This window comes from Fukomys damarensis, unplaced genomic scaffold (genome assembly GCF_012274545.1).
Source record: "Fukomys damarensis isolate Sample0158 unplaced genomic scaffold, DMR_v1.0_HiC HiC_scaffold_7, whole genome shotgun sequence".
NCBI lineage: Eukaryota > Metazoa > Chordata > Mammalia > Rodentia > Bathyergidae > Fukomys > Fukomys damarensis.
The window spans coordinates 29,310,184-29,315,451 of NW_022900919.1; the positions used below are offsets into that span (position 1 = coordinate 29,310,184).

The following is a 5,268-nucleotide window of genomic DNA, read 5'->3' on the forward strand; positions in this document are numbered from 1 at the left end:
TTTTTTTTTTTTTTTTTTTTGGTGGATAGAACTAAGAATTCCTTATGGACAACACATACTGATAATTCTGTCAAGGAGTTGAACCTTCAATGGAAGGAAAGGCAAAGAGGATGGGATAAAGCAGGAATGGAGACAAAAGGAGGGAAAGGAAATCGCAGAAGATGCACAGGTAGAAGGATCAAGAGCCAATCAAATGGAAAGCAACTAAGAACAGAACACGGAAGCAAGGAAAACGCAGAAGCCCTGCTTACGTCATGAGGCAGAAGGTACAGCAGTTCACATAAATCAGCAAGGCCCAAAGAAACAGGAGGAGTCAGAAGCAGAGACGGGGAAACCATCATGCTGAGTTGAGATACTGCTCCCTCCCCTGTTTCTGACCAGAGCTATTCTGACTGGGGCAAAAGGTATTTTTTTTAAAAATTAGTCAAAACTAAATTTGGACAAGGTACTAAATAATATTAATGAGCTAATAATTTTGTTAGGTGTAATACTGAAATTGTGCATCAGTTGAAACTGTACATTTGTTAAAGTAAAATTGTAGATATGTACATACATCCTTTGTTTTGTTCTGTTTTTGTTTTTTTAACACAGGGTCTCACTACCTAGTCCAGGCTGGCCTCAAATTCAGAATGATCTTCCTGCCTCAGCTTCCCAAGTGCTGGGAGTACAGGTGTGTCCCACTATGCCTGGACATGTTATCCTTATGTGTTACAGATGCCCACTGAAGTATCTGAAGGTGAAATGATGTAGCTGGATTTGCTGCAAGCCACTCTAGCAGGAAAGAGTTAAGTGAGGCCAACAGAAGCGACAGGAAGTGAATGTGGATGGACAATCACAGCTCCCAATAAGCCCTGGAATGAGCAGTCAGAGCCAATGCTGAGAAGAGCAATGCTGGCGCAGGGATGGAGGGGTCATGTACAGGGCCAGCAGATCTGAAGAATATTCCCTGTGAAAATGTAACCCTTAGAGAGGGCCAATTTTCCCAGAGGAACCAGCTGAGGCTCTAGTCCCCTGGAATGCAATGTCAGGAATGAGCTATTCATAGTTTGGATGCAAAAGGTAAATGGCACTCACCTAAAGCTCAACAGCCAGCAACCTGGGAGTCCTCCCGTTTTCCAGCAGGCAGTCCTCCCTGGGCATCCAGGGACTAAGGGAAGCAGAAGAACAACAACAAAAAAAAGGTTCAGGAAAGTCACCGGAAGTCCTCAAGCTCCAATAGGGTAGCACCTCCTCTTTCTTAAAGACATCAGGAATGAATCTGGCACAGAATAGAAGGGAAGAATTATGGGCCACTTCCCAGTACTGGGATGTAGTCAGGCTTCCCTGAAAGGCTGTTGTCACTGAGCAAGAGACGGTCCTCTGCACCTGTTACCATAAACAAAAGGTAAGACCCACTGAGCACTGAATATACACCAGAGACTGTCCTGGGCACCAGATGAGACTGACCTCATTTATCCTTACAACATTCCAATGAAGCAGAAGCTGCTATCATTTTATACACGAAAACATTAAGGTGCAGTGAGATCAGTATCCTGGTCAAGGTGACAAAGCTATCAAGTGACAGCTGGTAGAAATCTGGCTTTAGAGACTTGAAGGTTGTAAGGCTTCTCCATGCGCCCAATTTAAGATACACCAGGACTGGTCACGAGGTCTTTAAGTGTTCAGTCTGAGTAACAAGTCTGTGGAGTTCTAGATACTTCTGGCTATCTCAATTTCTCCATAATGAAACATTAAAGTGGCATTTAAAATTCTGTGATTTTTGTGGTCAGTGATTGTCGTCAGGGCCTTAGAAAATCTTGGGAGTGGGCCCAGCTCGGCTTCCTCCTACAAGGCGGGAACCCAGAGGCAGCCAGACAGATTGAGATCCTAAAATCGCCCCACTGCAGCCAACGCACATCCATCGAACCTGAGCTTGATCGGCTATGCTCCCCTTTCCCACTCTGCCTCAGCAAGACCTGGGGGGTGGACTACCAGCCCCCAACCGACAAACCTCTGGGACACAGGGCCCTAGGGACAATCCTATCCAGTCTAGAGAGTATCAAAGCCTGGAAACTTAGGGCATGAACGACCCCTTTCTCTAAGCCGCAATTTCAACTTAGGCCGACCCTGTCTCCACCCACAAGAATCTTCGGACAGAATGCCTGAGGCTGGCACTCACGTACCACCCAGTTTCACGGCAGAGATTCACTCAACTCCGCCAAGACTGCACCTACACCCCTGAAATGAGACATCCGGGAGAGCATGGCCGAGCAGCCGGCGCGTCCCCTCACACTCCTCTCTCTGAGCATCCGCACTGACCCGGGGCTCTTCCCACAGACCAGCCTTTCAGGACCTTCCTTTCCGGGCAGAAAAGGGTATGGCTGCAGCAAGAAACCTGAGTTGAAGCTTCACTCACCAGCGCCACCAAAGAACAAGGAATAGCTCCAGCCACCAGCTGGGGATCGCCTACAAGAGGGGGGTCAGGACTACACCTCCCAGGATGCTCCGCCCCTGAGCCATATCTCCCGGGATGCTAGGCGCAACCCCAAGCGTGATGCTTCTGGGTAACGTGGCTCTCTCAGCTGGAATCCCCTCCTTTCTCTTAAAACCGTGTCCATGATGGGCCCGGGGATTTAGCTCAGTAGAAAACATGGAGCTACCCAGGTAAAAGTCCTTGCTCTGCCGAGACCCTGTCCTTCAGGGCCTCTGTTTCCAAGACTACATTCCCCGGTGGCCCCCACAGTGACTTCCGCATTTAGTTTCGGCCCACCCCCGCCGCGAGAGGAAATGACGTAAGGGGACTTTTTTTTTTGGCTTCCAAGGTTACTTGGTGTCTGTGGCGATCAGACTTACTTTTTATCTGGCTGGTTGCTGGGTTCACTTCTGGTACACCGGGTTTCTGAGACCGCACCCTGAAGCCGAAGGCCCTCTGGAGGGTTCTCTAAATGCTTTTTCCTGTTATTAGAATCAAGGAACTTATAGGTTATTTTCTCCTGGAGACAGAAGCCTCAATTTTAGGCCATGGCTTGGAGATGCGCCTGGTTACAGCTCTTGGTCTGGTTCCATGGGACTTTGTTCAGCATCTTGGTCGAGTACAGGGCTGTGCAACAATTTGGGAGCTTAGGGAAAGCCCTTCTTCATTCCTGGGAGGGCTTTTCCTCCTGGGCACCCACCTTGCTCAGATCTACTGTGATACGATGTGACACTTCAGGAAGGCCAAGGAAATGACCGCATGGCCAGGAGATTCTGGGAGAGATGAGAATAACCTCAAGTCTTTTTCTGAATCTTTTTCTCTTCTTTTACCTCAGGCTGTATTGTTCATTATGAATTTAGTTCAGTTCTGGCCCCAAAATACCCAGTCTTGCAGAGCACATTTTCCTTGACATCTTTCTCTACTCCACCCAAGATTCACCAAGTCAATCAGCTTCTTTTAGATCTCTATGCACATGTTAGACCATTTGATATTGTCCCAGTTGAGGCTGTGAACCAGATTTATTAATTTCTATTGATTTGTCTTAAAGTTTACTTCACAGCTTCAATATTTTAAGTGCATTTGGTAAATTTTTAGTTTCATTATGTTTTTAGTTCTAGAATTCCCACTTCAGCTGGGCATGGTGGCACAGGTTTGTAATCCTGGCATTCAGGAGACTGAGACAGAAGATTGCTCTGAGTTCAAGGCCAGCCTGGGCTCCATAGTGAGCCAAGGCCAGACCAGCCTGAACATATAGCAAGACCCTGTCTAAAATAAAACAAAAGCCCACTTAGTTTTTTTTGTTTGTTTGTTTTCACAGTTTCTGCTTTTCAGCAAGGAGTTCCATCCCTACTTGTTCATTTAATATCTTTACAATAGGTCTGTAAAATGTTTGCTAAAAACCTCTGGGTCATCTTGGGATTTTTTTTTTTTTTTGACAGTGTGACACACTTGTGTTATAGTTGAGTGGGCCAAAAATAGTCCAGATATCTGTGTATGACAAGAAAAGAATTGCCAAGTGTACACCTATATAGTAAATAGCTACATTTATTGAAGAATACAGGACAGTAGTAGGAACAGGGAGAAGGGTAAAGTGAAAAAGGGACTGGAGGGCAAAAGGAGAAAGGGCCCTGAATGTAAAGGAGAAGAAAAAGGAATTTAGGTCAAGCTTCTGGTATTTAGAGGGTCAGACACCACTGATCCAAGGTTACTCCCCACTATCTTTCTGATAGCAGCAATTTCTGTGACCTCCTAAGTTTAAACCTGCATAATCATTAGGCTAGTGGTGTTTGGCTTATGGTTGAATGGAGAGACAGGAAGTGGCTCACACAACTTCCCTATTTTAGGATTTTGGAAACATGGATAATTATTAAGGTGGTGCAGTGTTTACAGCTGAATGAAGGGAAGGGAGTGACTCACTGAGCTCCTTTGTTTCTAACTGCACTATTCCCCCCAGAGCTCTGACCCCTGAAAATCTTTGAGGGGAGTTGAAAGAGAAGTTCCATCTTCTATAGCTACTTCTAGCCGGAATAGGGGCATTGTCTGTACCTACACAGAGACCAAGGAACTCTCTTCCTGACTGATCTAGGAGTTCAAGGGAGTGAGCCCTTCCTCTGAAGATTTCTTGAACCATGAATGTGGAAGCAAGTTATGATTTCAAATTATGATCACCACCAGTAGTTTCTGATGGCTTGTCTGGCAGTTTAAAGTAGATTTCCTCTGTGTGATCACTTGGGGTTTGGCAGTCTCTAGGCAAGAATTAACAAACTTTACCAAAAGATTAAGGTATGTGTGACCAATGCATGAGCACTAGAATGGAAAGGTAGGTTGGGGAAAGAGTGTGGTGGATTAAATAATAATGGTCAACTTGGAATGCCCAGCTGAACTGGATCAGCATGGTCTGGATGTGGAAGACCTCTGTGAGGCTTGTTGCCAACAGCATAAAAAGAGAACTGGAGGGAAAGATCATTGCCTGTTGATTTTCTTGGAGAAACTTGGTTTTCCTGATGCGAGCTTGGCTGTTCTCATCTGGGGAGGAGCTGGGGGCCTCGCTGTCACTGGGAATTGTGGGGATCATGAGTATTGGTTGTAAGTACTGTTAACTCTAGTAACTCCATATGTGTTAAGCTTCTCCAGTTGAGCAGGTAGAGTGTTTCCTTTGTGGAATTCCTGAAAGTTACAGTTTCTTGTCTCTGACCTTTAGATGTGTGGTTGTCCGGGTTACTACTACTCACGGTGGGTTGTTTTGGTGAACCTGTTTGCTCTTTTCCTGTGTGACCTTTCAGTTACTATGGTAAACCCATCCCATAATAGTTTGT

The 5,268-nt window shown here is 45.8% G+C and overlaps 1 protein-coding gene across 1 annotated transcript in view; it reads right to left on the reverse strand.

Annotated features, from left to right (window-relative positions):
- The window catches only part of Znf133 (zinc finger protein 133), a 20,967-nt gene extending 18,214 nt beyond the window's left edge, over positions 1 to 2,753 (reverse strand). The window contains exons 1-2 of the mRNA XM_010634151.2: positions 2,396 to 2,753; positions 1,075 to 1,147 (exon numbers count right to left, since the gene is read on the reverse strand). The gene's annotated coding sequence lies outside the window, so the exon portion shown is untranslated. The remainder of the gene's footprint in view (positions 1 to 1,074; positions 1,148 to 2,395) is intronic.
- Between the last annotated feature and the right edge of the window lie 2,515 nt (positions 2,754 to 5,268).